Source organism: Danio rerio, chromosome 6, assembly GCF_049306965.1.
Source record: "Danio rerio strain Tuebingen ecotype United States chromosome 6, GRCz12tu, whole genome shotgun sequence".
Taxonomy (NCBI): domain Eukaryota; kingdom Metazoa; phylum Chordata; class Actinopteri; order Cypriniformes; family Danionidae; genus Danio; species Danio rerio.
Window position 1 is genome coordinate 6,836,677 of NC_133181.1, and position 18,640 is coordinate 6,855,316.

Genomic DNA, 18,640 nt, shown 5'->3' on the forward strand with positions numbered 1-18,640 from the left:
ATATGACAGCCAATTTTAAATACATCAATTTAGGATTTGTGATTAATTGGTTTAAGCAAACAAAACATGTATTATGTTTTGAAAATCTAGTATGCAAATTATCACTTGTGAATTGAGAGTATGCAAAAATGTGCTAAGTAATCAAAATAGAGTTTTAAATTAATAATAGAATATTATTATAAATGCTGTAAATTATTTTTATTATATTATTATTATTAGTAGTAGTAGTAATAGTAGTAGTAGTAGAAGTAGTAAAAGTTTTAGCAGCGGTAGTTATAGTACTAATACGCTTAAGAAACTACTACTATTACTACTGCTACTTCTGCTATATAGTAGTAATAGTAGTAGTAATAGTAATATTATTAGTACAAGTAGTAGTGGTAATAGTAATAGTAGTATTAGTAGTAATAGTAGTAGTAGTAATAGCAATAATAGTAGTAATAGTAGTAGTAGTAGCAATTGTTGTTGTAGTAGTAGTAGTAGTAATAGTGATATTATTAGAAGTAATAGTCAGGGCCGCTGCTGGGGTGGGGAAGTTAGGACTATTCTAAGGACCCACGCAATTTTTTGGGCTCCCAGAGATATTATTAGGGGCCCTCGTTTGCAACTCGCAGAACAGTTGTTTGAATAGTTGACCCGAATTGTTATCCTTATCATAAATGTTAAAACTGAATGGAACAACATTGTCAAACGTTTTACTAACTTTTTGTACAGAGAGAGATTATTTATTTATGTATGTATTTATTTATTTATTTTTTACTACTACTACTTACTGTGTGTACTGTTTTTTTTATTATTATTATTATAAATGTATGTTACTTTATAACTGCTTTGGCAATACATTTGTAACAATTGTCATGCCAATAAAGCAACTATTGAATTGAATTGAATTGAATTGAATTTAATTTAATTTAATTTAATTGAGAGACTAAGAGAGAGAGAGAGAGAGAGAGAGAGAGAGAGAGAGAGAGAGAGAGAGAGAATAAATAAAATGACTAAAATTACCCCATTATTTTTAAAGAAAGCCCTAAAGTGTCTACTTGTATTTGTGTATATTCATAATTACAGCAAAACAGTTGTTGCACTGAATTCAGATGCTCATCTAGTGTTGGAGACATATATTTAAGCTAAACAAGACCACAATTGAAGTGGATGGGGTAATGGAAATCCAACAGCATTACAAAGATTAGTCACAAGCTCTTTTTTTAAGACTTTTCAATGCTTTGCAGAAGCCCTATAAAAAAGAGAGCAACAGTATTGAATCATACACAATAAATTAATAAATCAACAAATAAAATAGGAGGGGCAATTGTCCACACCACAGTGGCATTACTTTAAAAGAAACTTGAATATGAAACATGCAAACTGAATTTCTTGTCTTAACGTTAAGAAAATCCATTGTTTTGTGAATTTGCGTTTTAAAAAACCTACAACCCCTTTACAGGTATACAGTTATTTTTTTCAACGTAGGCTTATTCTGAAAAATGCTATATACGTTTCTGGAGATTGCTAATTGTGTAGCCAGAGCCGTTTCGTCTTTAAAACGAACGCTTCTGGGCGGTATGTTGCTCTTCCTTTTTGTGCTTACCAGCTGACCGCTTACTTGCGTATAGACGACTTTCCTGCTTTTCACGACAACGAGGTTTGAGTCTGGCGAAGAACAGTTCTAGAAAGCAGGTAAGGCCAAAAAACCAAAATAAGTACATAACAGGGTGAGAATGTGTTAAATTCTGAAAATTAGGTAAAAATAAGGCTGCAGAGAGGGCTTTTCTTTATTCTGGATTGCTTTTAAAAACTCTGTTGGTTGGGTTTGGGGAAGGTGGGGGGTGGGTCAGTCGATTGGTCAGTCAGTCAGTCGACAGCAGCCTCTAGTGGATTTATGTGAGAACAGCAGTTGCGAGTGGCACTCACAAGAGAAATTTGAGATATGAAAAAGCGTACACAGCAGCCTGTGGTGGATTCGTAATGTAATAATTCAGATCATCTGAAAAAAAAAAGACAAAAATACAAAAGACCCCAAGTGATAATACTACCGATAATCCTGAGGAGCGCTGTTGTGCAATAACAACCGCCTGGATGCACTTTATTGCTTAAATAGTGCAGTGTCCACTCTCGAGACTCCTGCATAAATTAGAGATGAGAATTTGATCAGCCTCCATTCATAAGTTTCTGATGTGCAATGCTGATCACTACCAAAACTTTGAAGCTCAAAAAAATATTAAAGAGGTTTAATATGTATTAATTCGATTATAAACCTTTCCATTTTGTTGGAGTGCAGAGAGTGCACTATTCTGGGCTTCTGAATGGCTGTATTTCAAATTCTGTTGATTGATCTTGTGCAAACAGTCCAATTGCTTATCACTGCATATCTCCTCACGTAGTGTTGTTAGGACACAGGGTTACAATGTAACCTCCTCACCAAATGTTTGTAAGTAACAACCACCTCCTTTGGAACTCTGTATCTGTGTCTCATTTGGGGCTGTTAGTGTCCAGCAGAGGTCGAATTTGGGTCACGGAAGCATACTTTGACAGCCTTTCTGACTAAATGAATGTAATGTGCTGTTTTCCATAAAGGTGCAGAAGTATAATTGGCTAAAGTGGCATTGGGTAGGTTAAATGACCAAAACAAAGACAGCCGTTCTGCTACATAACTCACATTTTCAAAGCAGAATGTCTGACTTTAGCATTGTTTTCAGAATAACAAGAATGTTCACTTGGCATGTTTCTTAAATATCTGCGAACATATTATGGTTTTGTTAAGCTTTAGAAGAGTCAAAAACGTACATACAGCACCTTTAAAAAAATTGTAAATCCAATGAATCGCTTTTTTTCAGTGTACATCAGCCTGCTCTTTAACCTAACATTGAGTTATGAATCATTATATCTTTGATGATCGTTAAATCACATTTAACACTAAGAAGGACTTTATTTTGTCGTTTGAGAGAAAAGAAAATGGGATTTATTGTTTTGCGGCGGGGTGAAGAGCAAATGGGAGTTCTGTACCGCCGCCAGCAGCAGATTAGGAGGTGTGAGTCGCCTGTCTCAGCAAGCCTGATGAAAGCACATCTGAACGCACCTGTTCATTAATCAGCACGCCGCTACAGATGGCGGACGCTGACAGAGAATGCAACGAGCTATCAACCGTTCTGTGCTAATTAATCCTCCAAGTCTTTGAATAACAGCAAAAAGCATAAATTAACCTGCATTAAAAGAAAAATACTCAAAGAAACTGTTTGTCATCAGCATTGTTTATTTTCTCATCGCTTATCAATTAGTCGCTAGGAATATTTGACATGATGAAAAAAAAAACAACAACTTTTTAAAGTTTAGCGTTGTTTGAATCTCCTAGCGTAACTTTGTAGACAGCTACTCCTTAGCGCTACCTTTGTTGTGCTTTTTCCTTCCTTTTTGTTTTTCTCGCCTGTTTGTTATTTAATGAGATCACATTTTATCAGTGTGCGGTTCACGTCAGAATGAAACGGGGAGATAAGAAGGACCGACTGTGCCAGTCTGAATTTCTGTCAGCTGTGGAAAATCAAGGGGAAAAAAAGACAACCTCACGCATCATTAAAGCGTAATACTTGTTTTTAATTCTTCATTTTTCTGGAAGAAATGTGAGTGGAGCGTCACTTACATCACTGTCATTAAACTGTGGGGCTTGCTAGGGCATGGATATGCAGTTGCTATAGAGTGCATTTATTCATTTATTTAGCACTTTTACAATGTAAATTGTGTCAAAGCAGCTTAACATAGATGATCTAGTAAATTGAAACTGTGTCAGTCCAGTTTTCAAAGTTGAAGTTCAGTTTATTTCAGTTTAGTGTGGTTTAAATTTCACAGCTGAAAGTCCAAACACTGACCAAATCCATCAATGTGCAGCTCCACAACTCACAAACCAAACGAGCAAGTGGTGACAGTGGCAAGCAACAAACTTCACTAATTGACTAAAGTGAAGGAAAAAACTTTAAGAGAAACCAGGCTGAGCTGAGCTTGACCATTTCTCCTCTGGTCAATCTTCTTGTGCAGAGCTGCAGTCTAGGGGCCAGAGGCTGGAGAACGCTGGTCATCCAGTGTGGAGAAGATACAGGTGTGAGTAGGTCATCAGTGGGTGTTCAGGCTGGCCCACAGGATCAATGCGGAGACTCATCTGTCACTGGGGTCTTTCAGGAATCAGTTTTATGCTCTATACTCCTCGATAACCACCACAGAATCAGCTCAGGATACGGCCTGGTCATGGATTATGAATTAAAAAAAAGTTAGTAAAAAATTACCAACAATTTCCAGCTCTGGAGCAGTATTGTTGGAAATATGAATTTATTTATTTATTTTTTATTTTTTATTTTTGGAAATGTAATATAATTTAGTTTTAAAAAATCTGAATATAAATATTGCAAAATTATTTTTTTTCATGGGGTATGTAAGAGCAGGACGACAGCACTGCCAAAATATTAAATCAAATTTGTTGGAGTGACTAATCAGTCTGACCAAATTTAGCAAATGATCATTAGAATGCTATTGTCATGGATGGTGTTATATACACATTCTTACGAATAGGGGTGCGCAAGAGATCTGCAGAGTGGAAGGCAACATCAACAGCCTGAGGTATCAAGACATTTGTGCTGCCCATTACATTACAAACTACAGCAGAGGGCAAATTCTTCAGCAGGATAGCGCTCCTTCTCATACTTCAGCCTCCACATCAAAGTTCCTGAAAGCAAAGAAGGTGCTCCAGGATTGGCCAGCCCAGTCATCAGACATAAACCTTATTGAGCATGTCTGGTGTAAAATGAAGAAGAATGCATTGAAAATGAATCCCAAGAATCTTAATGAACTCAGGGAGTCCTGCGAAAAATGCTTTCTTTGCCATTCCAGATGACTTTATTAATTAATAAGAGTCATTGCAGAGACATATGGATGCAATCCTCGAAGTCATACATAATATAATTTTTTTTTCACTGCCCCATGATTTGATATCCTGTACTGGACATTATATCTGTTAAGTGACAATACTTTTGTACCTTACTGTCCTAATTAAATATTAAAAAAATCAAGGCATGATCATATTTTATTTTGGTAAAATAACTGTAATCTAGAGGCATTTGCCTTTCATATAAGCCACTCGTGATACCAAATGATCGACTAGAAGTCAAATTATAATTTTTTGTTCCTAAAACTTGGATATATATATATATATATATATATATATATATATATATATATATATATATATATATATAATTTTTTTTTTTTTTTTATTATTATTTTTTAAGTGACATTTTAACTAGGTTAATTAATTAACTAGGCAGGCAGGTTAAGGTAATTAGGCAAGTTATTGTAAAGCGATGGTTTGTTCTGTAGACTATGAAAAAATATAGCGTAAAGGGGCTAATAGTTTTTTTAATATTTTCTTTTTTTTTATTCAAGCCGGAAAAAAAAAAAAAAAATATATATATATATATATATATATATATATATATATATATATATATATATATATATATATATATATATATATATATATATATATATATATATATACATACATTTTTATTTAATGGGATATTGACACAATTGGCAAGAAAAATATTAGGGTAGCTCACTTTAAAAAAAGCCTAAATACTTTATACATATTTATTTATTAAACCATTTACAATAATGCTTTAACTGTAACAGCCAATAAAGCAAAGTCACAGGACTTGTTTCCTTGTGATTTGTACATGAACAGGGGATCTGTAGGGGATGAAGGTTTACACTTAAAGTTACATGACAAGTATGAATAAATGGTGTTGCACCATATCAGCATAGGTTTAATAAAAGTGGGAAAGGGCCTTAATTCAAAAATTGCTCACAGAAATTGTTGAGCTCAACAAGACAATTTGTTCCAGACAACAAGTGGATGATGTATTTGGAGTGACTCAAAGTAATAACACACCTGTCTTCAACAAGCCCCATAATTTGTTCTATCCTTCATGCTTGTAGCACAAGCAGTTTGTTCAAATCAACACTAATTATCCATTAGTCTGAATTCTATATCATTTCTAAGCCATCTTACAAACTCAGCAGCTTGTAAAGGACTATTTTGTTCTAAATATAGGCTCTTGTATAACATCCGGTATCAGAGTATGTGAATTGCCTGTCATCGCTATGGTCTCCAAGCTCCAAGTTGCCTTCTCATTGAACCATCCGTCCAACCTGGGGTATCTTAGAAAGCACATTTCACATCAGTGCCCTTCTCTATGGGTTTATTTGTCTATTACATGGCACATTAATATCACATGTGGGAGAAAAAGAGCTTGTGCGGAATTCAAACAGCATTTCATCTAAGCCTGTACCTTGCGCTTCAGTGCCGACAAACACGATATAATACCATTTAATCAAAGCCATTGGGAGGACGCCCGGGAGAGCAGAATTTGCCTATAACTGCCAAAGCACAGTGCAGACGCTGCAAATAAATCCTACTCTAGGTATGGATTTGTCAAGGAAAGTTGTAATCTATGACTTTACGGTGGCGGGCAGCACTACGAGATTTCAGCCATGGCCTTGTGGATGCCTTGGCCGTTAGATGCAGGCATTTGTAATTATTTAATGGCTCGGTGCTCAATCCCTTGTTTGTTGGTGACGGCGTGTGTGCCCAGGCTTAACTCTCCTAGAGCAAACAAGCACGCTTCCACTTTCATTGACCAGACACTGGACACACAATCTGTTGCGCTCGTACTCACTCCTAATCCGTAATATCAGCTGTGCAAATAGCGTTACCTTTCCATTCCAAGGGAATTAGTTTGTTTTGAGCCCTAAAACCCAAAACAAATGATCAGAGCCCAAATTAGAAGAATCTCCACTCTGACGGATTTATCGCACGAGAGCTCCGGCTAACTTACACGTGGATTATTCTCATATCGCTTGTTATGACTGGCGTAATCCTAGTGATTAAGTGCGTTAAGAACCATTCAAGCCAAAGGCAATAACTATAAAGTTGAAATAATTGTTGGGGAATCATTTTGTTGGAGCTCAAGCTAACTTCAACAACTTATTTTATTATTCCCCATTAGTGTTGTAGTAATTCCACTATTTAAGTGCACTTAGACTATTCACACCAAGAAATATAGCTGTAATGATGCGTTTTAAAGGATTGTTTAATCAGTCTCCCTCATTCCATTTCATTCCAATCATTATTTATTTATGTATAAAACTCATGATTGTGAAAATGTTATGATTGTTTTTGTGTGTACACTGTGCAACATAGGCTCATTATGAAAACGTAGCCCTATACACGTCTCTGGAGATCGCAAATTATATAGCTAGAAGTAAAACAAATATAAAAGTAAAATAAATGATACCGGGCGGCATGACGTTGTTCCTTTTCACGCAAACCAGCTGACCGCTTACCTCTCTGGCTTTCCTGCTGTAAAGAGTTTGTTTGCCATGTTTGTCGGCGAACTTGAGATGCAGAGAGTAGTTGATCACGATGATGGGGTTTGAGTCTGGTGAAGAACGGTTCCAGAAAGGGAGTAAGAAGAAAACAGAAGACAAAAACAACTTATTTAATTATTCCCCATTAATGTTGTAATAATTCCACTGTTTAAGTGCACTGAGACTATTCACACCAAGAAATATAGCTGTAATGATGCGTTTTAAAGGATTGTTTAATCAGTCTTCCTCATTCCATTTCATTCCAATTATTATTTATTTATGTATAAAATTCATGATTGTGAAAGTGTTATGATTGTTTTTGTGTGCAAACTGTGCAACATAGGCTATTTATGAAAACGTAGCCCTATACACGTCTCTGGAGATCGCAAATTATGTAGCTCGAAGTAAAACAAATATAAAAGTAAAATGAACGATACCGGCCGGTATGACGTTGTTCCTTTTTTTAACGTATACCAGCTGACCGCTTACCTCTCTGGCTTTCCTGCTGTAACGAGTTTGTTTGCCATGTTTGTCAGCGAACTTGAGATGCAGAGAGGAGTTGATCATGATGATGGGGTTTGAGTCTGGTAAAGAACGGTTCCAGACAGGGAGTAAGAAGAAAACAGAAGACAAAAACAACTTATTTAAATATTCCCCATTAGTGTTGTAGTAATTCCACTATTTAAGTGCACTTAGACTATTCACACCAAGAAATATAGCTGTAATGATGCGTTTTAAAGGATTGTTTAATCAGTCTCCCTCATTCCATTTTATTCCAATCATTATTTATTTATATATAAAATTCATGATTGTGAAAATGTTATGATTGTTTTTGTGTGTACACTGTGCAACATAGGCTCATTATGAAAACGTAGCCCTATACACATCTCTGGAGATCGCAAATTATGTAGCTCGAAGTAAACCAAATATAAAGGAAAATGAACGATACCGGCCGGTATGACGTTGTTCCTTTTCACGCATACCAGCTGACCGCTTACCTCTCTATGGATGGCTTTCCTGCTGTTACGAGTTTGTCCAGTTGCTCGCCATGTTTGTCGGCGAACTTGAGATGCAGAGAGGAGATGATCACGATGATGGGGTTTGAGTCTGGTGAAGAACGGTTCCAGAAAGGGAATAAGAAGAAAACAGAAGACAAAAAATAAAATGAACAGGGTGAGAATGTAGTAAAACTGAAAGCATGGTAAAAATCAAACAAGGGCTTTTTATAACGATTGTCGATTGGGTTTAGGGAAGTGGTTGTGCGAGTCAATCGGTGCTATTGAAAACAATATTGGTTGGGTTTAGGGGAGGAGGAGGGTGGGCAGTTGATCGGTCAGTCAGTCTGTCTGTCAAAAGCGGCCTCTGGTGGATTTACACAAAAACAGCAGGCACAAATGGCACTCGCAAGAGATATTTGAGATCTCAGCGTACACTGCTGCCTCTCGTGGATTCACGAAAACAACAATTAAAAAAAAAAACATACCTCCTTAGATGTATTTGGCGATCTTCAGAATGGGTTTACAGTATCTGTTTTTAACAATGAATGTAAACCTGAGCAGATGTATATACATCCCTTTAAATTTTAATGTCAATTTGTTTGAAGGGGCCTGATTTCACCAAGTAGGACACGGCATAACATTTCAGTCAACCAATCAGAATTAAGGGATACATTTTCTGGTAAATTTAGGCTTAAGGTTAGGTTTTTGCACTTTTACATGATTGTTATTCAACTATTATTCCCCTCTGATTTTGAGAATAATTTACAGTTATGGTTGGGTTTAGGGGAAGGGAATAGATATGAATTACATTTTCCAACAAAAATGATGTTCCAGGATCAACATAGACGTTAATCCAGGACCGCATCATACTTGACAAAATCCTGACATGCATATATGTTTTTTTATTGTTGGATATTTTGTTACTTTGCTGGGTTTTGGGTTATTGTTGTTTTTCAGTCTCTTGCACTGTAAATAATCCATCACGTTGAACTTTATATCAGCAACAGGGGTGGACTGGCCATCTGGCAATTCTGGCAAATGCCAGAAGGGCCGGACCATTTTTTAAATGTGGGCCGGTCAGGTTTTTATTTATTTATTTTTTTTTATATGTATTGTTTTTACATGCTTTTACAAGCTTTTATCTCTTACAAGATGTGATATTATGATGATATAATAACAACAACAATAATAATAATAATAATAATAAATATTGTGCATTTGGTCCAATCGGCGACGGCTGGCTGGTTTCGAGAGGGGCTGCAATCTTAACATCCTATACTGTGTTTATTAACTAGGGTGTTACCAATACCAGTGCTGTGAGAAAGGATGCTACGGTAGGCCTAGCAGAAACAGGGAGGAGTGTGGTAGAGGTAGAAAAAAAAAACATTACACACTGTACTTTGAGTTAGTAGTTAACTCTACAGTAGAGGTGAACACATGACAAAAAATGTAGTTAAGTCTACATAGTTACATTTGAACTTAACTGTAGAATAGGCCATAATTGTTAATATTTATTCTTTAGGTCACCTGTAATTGTTTCATAAGCACATATTTATTAAAAACTAGAATTAAGAATTAAGACTAGAGTCAAGCCTAGCAAAAGCAGTGATTCAAATAATTCAGAGACCAGCAAGAAGCATGGACACAATAAGAGTCAGGCAAGGGTGAGGAACAAGTATAATCTCAGACAGCCATACAGGCATATTAAAATTGCAGAGTTACAGAGTTAAAATGGATGAGAAGATGTAGAGTCAGACAATGTGTTTACTGTCAACATAGAAACAAGGAGAAGCCAACATAGTCTATGGACCGTGGCAATAAAGAACAACACTTCAGAGAATGACAAGTATAGTTATTTGTGAATAAATGTATGCTGAATGTAGTGCTGCATGTCCATTTGTGTGTAAAGGTGTGTGTGTGTGTGATACACATTCACAGGTTAGTCCTATCATAAATAGCAGACAAATGGTATAAACAGACAGCACACGAACTTTAAATTTTTTTAATTTAGTTTTACTGTATGTATGAATTTGTTATAAATGGGTTGTTTTTCTTCCAGTCACATACATTAAATGTTTAAATATCTATTACATATATGGTACTGCTTATTATTTCACTATCTGTACACCAATATAAGTAGTAAATGTGCGTGTCTGTCGGTGGGGCTGTGTCGGTGTGGTCATGTGGGCTGGTGTGGCTACAGTGCCAGGGCTGAATTTTTGTCCCAGTCCGCCCCTGATCAGCAAGTAGTGGCATCATTTTGAAGTTTTTCTGAGATTATCATCTATTGGGAACCCACCGCAAGCCTTCCTGGTTCGTCACCCAACGATTAGTTAATTACACACCCTCATGCCATTTCAATCTCCAGAGACATTTGTTCATCTTCTGAACACAAATTAAGATATTTTAGATGGAATTCAGGGGCTCTGTCATCCTCTATTCACTGAAATGGTATCAAGAAAAGTGTTTTTGGAACATTTTATAAATACAGATGAACCACCGGAGTCACTTGAAAGTTTTTTGTTTAATTTCTGGACTTTGAACGTCTCAAGATTCAAAATCAAAAATCAATACTTAATGTTTGATTTGTAGGACAAATTTTAAAGTAGCTTTTCTCAACATTTAGATTTTTTTAATCCTCAGATTCCAGATTTTCAAATAGTTATAACTCAGCTAAATATATCACAACAAACCATACATCAATGGAATTATTTTTTTGAATTCTGATTTTAAATGATTCAAAAAATGTTAGTTGGTGGTTCAGGGTCATATATTGTGTAAAAAAAATGACACAGTGGTTAATCGGTCAGCCATTCAATCAGTGAATCAATCAGCAAATCAATACATTAATCAATCAGTCAGTCAATCAATCAGCCAATCACTTAACTAATCAATCAATTAATCAGTAAATCAATTGGTTAACCAATCAATTTAAAAAAAATATCAATCAACCAGCCAATCAATCAACTAATCAATCAATTAAACAGTCAGTCAGTCAGTCAATTAATCAAACAAATTAATTAATCATTTAGACAATAAACAAAGCAATCATCTAATCAATCAGCCAATCAATGTATTGATCAATCAATCAGCCAATCAATCAGACAATTAATCAGTCAATCAATCAGTCAGCCATTCAATCAGTGAATTAATCAGCCAATCAATTAACTAATTAATCAATTAGTCATTTACTCAGTTAATTAATCAAACAATTAATCTGTCAGTCAGACAATCAACAAATTAATCAATCAGAGAATTAATCAATCAAGTAACCAATCAATCAACTAATCAATCAAGTAATCAATGTATTAGTCAGTCGTTCAGTCAATTAATCAATCAATCAATATATTAGTTAGACAATCACCGTTTAATCAATCAATCAATCAATCAATCAATCATCCAATTAATTAGCCAATCAATTATGTAATTAACCAATTAATCAATCTGCCAAGCAATCAGTCAAGTCAATCAATTAGCCAATAGATCAATAATTATAATTTTTTTAAGATTGAATAACCATTTTATTTTATGAGAATAAGACAATCCACTGCACAGCTATGACAATAGAAGCAAATTAATTATGTTGTTGGGAAACCATTTTGCCTGCTCCTGTGTGATGAACACAATGGCAGCCAATCAGAAACTAGCACCTTTGAAAAGCCTGAGCATTTAAAGCAGCAAAAGACAAAATTGCACCACATGCTCACAATATACAGAATCTCATTGCGCAATGGTGTGGACACTAATATAATTATCATTCTCAGCAGTGTGAACAGCCATTTTGTAGTTTTCAGATTGACACGTCACACCTGTCAATCACTTTGATTGGTGCATAAATAAGAGCGGCGGTTTTCATGCAGCGTGCTGACTTAACTTCCTTTGATTACTAATACATAGTGCTGCTGAGGCTAGTGCTCTGGGTTATACAAAGTAAGAACAACCTGTACCTTTTCTGCTTTACAAGCAAGTCTGCTTTTCCTCTCCCTCATTTTTTTCCTGGTGCTATCCAATCTTATAAGTGGAGAGAGATTGTACCTCTTCCTTACCTAATTACACAACACTGCATCTGTAATGACACACAGCTCCCAGAAGACCGCTGCTGGTATCAGAGTGACAGCAGACATCCGCAGCAACAGAGCCGGCATCGGGCTCCCTTATCTTATAGTGCAGTCTGCCCCCCATAGCCCGCGGCGCTAGCCAAGTGTACACTCGCAGTAATGAAGAGCGGGGGAAAGTAGAGCCGGGTGTCACTGAAATCTTTCCTTTGGGAAATCTCACCTCCGAGTCTGAGCTGTAACTCTCCCCGACCTGATATACTGCCACGGAGTCTGGCTCTCGTGATAAATTAACCAATAGTAAAATGAAGGCGGCTGAAGGGAGAGAGGAGGACTGTGGGAATTAGAGGTGGCTGGTGAGAACAGGAAGTGAGAGGAATTAGCAGGGGAGGTGTGTCCGTGTGCGTTCCAGCCGGAGAGGTCCTGCCGTGAGCTATTACAGGCATTTGTGTTAGGACGGCCGAGTCATGCTTTCACACGCCTGTCAGTCATGTTCTGCTGTGTTTCGCCTTCTGGTCTCCTGGAGGGTCTAAATCTGTCTGCCTCGGTCCCCCAGATGCAGCCGACCTGTCGCATGCATTGCATTTAAGGCTGTGGAGTTGCAGTGAAAGATGAATGGACCGTAAATACACTTTATTAGAGACCAATGGAAAAGGTTCCCATAAGACATCCTATAGAAGGAACTGTGACCTCATGCAAAACTGCGGTGTGGGGCTTTTTGGGGAAGTTGTCACAAGGGGTTTCGTTTATAAAGATAGTTTTAAAGTTGGTTTGAAATGTCTAACTTTTGTAAATTAGAACCTATTTTTGTACATCTAAATACCCAAGTTTCAGCAGAACTTACCAACTTAGGCTCATTCTGAAAACGTAGCCCTTCTGAATTATGTAGCCATAAGTACATAAGTACACATCTTTAAAAAGAAAGCTACAAGGCGGTATGACGCAGTTCCTTTTCATGCTTACCAGCTGACTGCTTACCTCTCTATAGACAGCTTTCCTGCTGTTACCAGTTCATCCAGTAGCACATCGATGGACTTAAGAAGCAGAGAGCAATTGACCATGACACCGGGGTTCGATTCCTGCAGAGAAACAACACAAAAACAGAAGCCAAAAAATTAAATAAACAAGTAAATAGCAGGGTAAGAATGTAGTAAAATCCAAAAACGTTTTAAAAATAAAGTGATGGCTTTTTATTTTTCTGGATTTAAAACTGTCAGTTGGGTTTAGGGAAGTGGGTGAATGGGTCAATCAGTGCTTTTGAATACACTATTGGTTGGGTTTAGTTAAGGAGGAGGGTTGGTCAGTCAATCCCTCAGTCAGTCAGTCAGTCAATCAACAGCGGCCTCTGGTGGATTTACATGAGAACAGCAGGTGCGAATGGCACTCGTGAGAAAAATTTGAGATCTGAAAAAGCATACTCAGCGGCCTCTGGTGGATTCGTGAAAACAAAAACTGCCCACAAACAGTGTTGCCAGATTGGGCGGTTTCCTGCCCAATTGGGCAATTTTGAATTTGATTTTGCGGGAAAAAAAATGACATTGAAAATTTGGGTGGTTTGGCAATGGGGTGCTCGCCAACCCCGGTCTTCACTTATAAACCTGTTATGATCTCCCAGATGCCATAGCCCCTGTTCTTCACATACAAATGCTTACAGCAGTTGTGATCTCCCAAGGACAGGCTGGAAGGTAACAGAAAAAAAAATGTCTTCTGAAAGTTCCAATGAGCACAGAAACCACCAGGACTCTTCCTAGAGCTGGCCGGCCATCTAAGCTGAATATTCAGGCAAGAAAGGCCTTAGTCAGGGAGGAGATCAATAACCTGATGGTCACTCTGTCTGAGCACCAGCATTCTTCTGTGGAGAGAGAAGAACCTTACAGAAGGACAACCATCTGTGCAGCAATCCACCAATCAGGTCTGTATGGTAGAGTGGCCAGATAGAAGCCACTCCCCACCTGGAATTTGCCTAAAGGCATCTGAAAGAGTCTCAGACCATAAGAAACTAAATTCTCTGGTCTGATGAGACTAAAATTTAACTGTTTGGAGTGAATGCCAGGGGTTACGTCTGGAGAAAACCAGGCAGCGCTCATCACCAGGTTAATACCATCCCTACAGTCAAGCATGTTGGTGGCCGCATCATGCTGTGGGGATGTTTTTCAGCAGCGGGAACTGGAAGACAAGTCAGGATAGAGGAAATGATGAGTGCAGCAATGTACAGAGACATCCTAAATGAAAACCTGCTTCAGAGTGCTTTTGACCACATGGGGTGACTGTTCATCTTCCCGCAGAACAATGACCCAAAGCACCCCGCCAAAATATCAATGGAGTACCTTCACAACAACTTGGTGAATGTCCTTGAGTGGCCCAGCCACAGCTCAGACCTAAGTCCTATTAAACATATCTGGAGAGATCTAAAAATGGCTGTACACTGTCTCTTCCCATCCGACTTTATAGAGCTTGGGGTACTGCAAAGAGGAAAGCCAAAAATTCCCAAAGACAGGTGTGCCAAGCTTGTGGCATCATATTTAAAAAGACTTGAGGCTGTAGTAGCTGCTAAAGGGGCATCCAAAAAGTATTGATCAAAGGCTGTGGATACTTATGTACATGTGATTTTTCAGTATTTATTATTTTATTATTATATATTTTTTGAGTATTTTTCAGAACTTGAATTTGTATTTGTGTTTTTAACATGTTAGTCATGCGCAGTGTAGCCTTGTGTGAGCATGAACTTGATGTGGCATTGAATTTGTAATGTATTCATAAACAACTCCTAAAGACTGAAGCCGTTTCTTTTACAGGCCACTTAAATAAGGCTAATAAAATTGGGAGGCTTGGAATAAAACCTTCGCTTATCTCATCTTTCCCCGTTCCTGCTGAGAACAGGAGAATTCATTTGTTTGTATATAGTTTAAGCACTTTAACTGTTTTCAATAAGCAGAATACAGTTACTTGCACAAAGTCAGGTGTATAATGGTGTGGAAAGTGGGTCTATTTTTGCTCTTTTTGTAACCTCCACAGATCCGCTCAAGACATGTTTTTGCCCAAAGAGTGGTGCAGCAGGTCTCAGTATTACAGACAGACCTTTACCTTCACAACTCATTTAGATGGAGTTGAGAATGCCATCCATGCTCAGAATCGACAATAGCATTATCTGTACGACAGCCTTCGTCCACCGCGCACACACTCACTCACTCACCTCGCACTCTTTATCCACCACTCAGGGGAAATTTATCCTCCTCTACAGTCTCCTCATCTGCCACAAGCCTTTTCCTTCTGATGAATCAATTAATAAGTAACGACTTTTCTACAAACTTCTCCGACAGCCGTATTAACATTGCTGAGCAATGCCTGTGGGCCGTGTTCTGACAAAGTGCGATTCCGCGATGTAGCCAGGCCCAATCTGTCTCTACGGCTCACGGATAAAACTCGCTAAAACCCAAGAGGGAAGGAAAACAATGCTACAGCCTACTTTAAACAAGAATAGAACAAATACACTCCACTGTGGCATGCCTGCTAATTCCCCTAAGCCTTGCCTGTGTTGCCAATAATGAAAACAAGGCACCCGGTCAAGGCAACAACAGAGAATATATCTTTTTCTCCTCCCCTAGATATGATTGCTAGTTTAGGGGAGCCAAGGCCACATATTCATCAGGCGTACTGACTTCTATTACGGTGGAACAACTGTAGCATAGCTGATTCAGAATCGCTACGGTCCAAAAAACAGATCTGCAGCAGTGTCGTCCTGATGCGTGCATAAAAAAGCCAAGAGCTTATGCGCTCTGTTATTTAATAGGTACCATTAGAAACAACGCCGTCTCGCAGCCCACTGCTGCTCACTCATTTTCCTTATAATTATCCAATTTCAGAAATCAGCAGGTGTTCCCCGCACAGAATTTATTGAAGACACCTCTCTGGGTATGATTTGTGAAAGGCAGACGCGTGGAGGGCGGGGAGGGCTGTGTGGAAGTGTGGAGCTCATCCATGTCTGACGGGTGGAGGTGGAGAGAGCTGATGTGTCATCAGAGAATATCTGTAATAAGAAGTTAGTAAGTATTCATAACACAAATGGTGACTTTTTAATAAATCATTAACTTTTTTTTTTTTCAATGTAAAGTCAAATGGGGGTGCTCCAAAAATTTCAAAATGTGACCCTGGACGACAGAACCAATAATAAGTGTTTTTTTGTTTGTTTGTTTGTTTGTTTGTTTGTTTGTTTGTTTGTTTGTTGGAATTTTGATTACTTGAGAAAAGATTTTAATTTAAATTTACAACATCTGAAATTTAAATAAATAAGCATTTCATTTATATTTAATCATAGTTTTTTAGCACAACATTTAGCCAGTATTTAAAAATCTAGAATCTAAGAGTTCAAAAAATATAAATAAGGAGAACATTGCTTTTAATGTTGTGTGAAATGCATATTGCTCATAAAAATAAGTTTTTATATATTTGCAGTTGGGGCGTCACAGAGGCGAGATTGTCTCACAGCAAGAAGATTGCTGGTTTGTGCCCTGGCTGGGTCAGTTGGCATTTCTGTGTGGAGTTTGCATGTTCTCCCTGTGTTCGCTTGGGCTTCCTCTGGGTTTACTCTGGTTTCCCCTACAGTCTAAAGACATGTGGTGTAGGTGAATTGAATAATCTAAATTGGCCATATGAGTGTAAATGCAAGAGTGCATGGGTGTTTCCCAGTGTTGAGTTGCAGCTAGAAGGGCATCCATTGTGTAAAAACATATGCTAGATAAGGTGGCGGTTCTTTCCGCTGGGGCGAGCCCAGATTAATAAAGGTACTAAACAGAAAAGAAAATTAATGAGTAAATATTTGCAGCTAGAAGTTACAAATATATTTATGGAACATGATATTTAATTTTATTTACATTTAGCCTTTTAGCAGAAGCTTTTGCTCAAAGCGATTTTCAATTGAGGAGGCATTCAGCGATTCAACAGAAAGACGTAATACACACAAGATAAAATAATTTCTAGTGCTCAGAGAATTGAGTTCTGAAATGGGTTTGTTTGTGTATAGAGAGAAAAGTATTTCTACAGGTGGTTTGTCAAGCCCATTCACTTGTGTGAGGCACACTCAGAATTGCATAATATTTTGAGGTCAATATAGACTCATTCTGAAAAAGTAGCTCTATATATTTTTTCGGATATTGCTAATTATGTAGCCAGAAGTCATATAACTGCATTTCGTCTTTAAAACAGATGCTACAAGGCAGTATGACGCTGTTCCTTTTTGAGCTACCAGCTTACAGCTTACCTCTGTATGGATGGCTGTCCTGCTGTTATCAGTTTGTCCAGTTAGCTTGCCATGTACGTTGGTGGACTTCAGACACAGAGAGGAGTTGACCATGACGACGGGGTTCAAGTCTGGCGAAGAACAGTTCTAGAAAGCAGATAAGACTCAATCAGAAGCAAAGTAAACAACAGGTTAAGAATATGGTAAAATCTTAAAAGGTGCTAAAAGTCAGGCGGCTGCGAGGGCTTTTATTTTTCTGGATTGCTTTTGAAAACACTCTCGGTTGAATTAGGGAAGTGGGTGGGTGGGTCAATCGGTGCTTTTAAAAACGCTATCAGTTGGGTTTAGGGAAGGAGGGTCAGTCAACCGGTCAGTCGTTTGACAGTGGAAACAAAACTACAAAAAACGTAGCTCCTGGGATGTATTTGGTGCTTTCCAGAAATGTATATAGGGGTACGTTTTCAGAATAAACCTGTGTTGTATATTTGGCTGTATAAATAACCATTTTTGGCTATTGTCAAAAATATACCCATGGAACATAAGACTTGGTTTGTGATATTCGGTCACACAAATGAGGATGTGAAGTAATCCTGATACTTTGTGTGATGCTGAAATATAACTCCTCATTCATCAATAGATCTGCATTTGAGGTCTTTGGTGTGCTCATTTTAGAAAACCTCAATCTCTGAATAATGAAAGAAAAATTAATTTGAGCTGTATCTGTACTGTATTGGCTAATCAAGTTTACATAAAGTGGATGATAATTCAATGAATGATCAGACTAATTTGAGAATTTAAAGAACAAAAATCTGTAAAACCGAATATAATTTTTGAAAAGTTGCACATAAAGATGACATTGTTGTCAAAAAAATTTAATACCAGAATACCAGGCCTGTAATTGATATCTCTTTGTGAAGTAACTATTTGCATTTACAAATGCA

At 37.5% G+C, this 18,640-nt stretch overlaps 2 long non-coding RNA genes across 4 annotated transcripts in view; one reads left to right on the top strand and one right to left on the bottom strand.

The window, feature by feature from the left end:
* The window catches only part of LOC141386170 (uncharacterized), a 197,707-nt gene that overhangs the window by 60,161 nt on the left and 118,906 nt on the right, over positions 1-18,640 (top strand). The window lies entirely within an intron of this gene.
* Positions 3,568-15,922, bottom strand: LOC110439858 (uncharacterized). Of its 2 annotated transcripts, XR_012407598.1 has the most exons (6): positions 15,657-15,922; positions 13,442-13,542; positions 8,409-8,517; positions 7,900-7,994; positions 7,387-7,481; positions 3,568-4,227 (listed from the first exon to the last, which is right to left on the bottom strand). It is a non-coding gene; the product is annotated as an uncharacterized lncRNA (long non-coding RNA). The 2 variants fall into 2 exon arrangements; XR_012407597.1 differs by lacking the exons at positions 13,442-13,542; positions 15,657-15,922 and adding an exon at positions 12,455-12,829.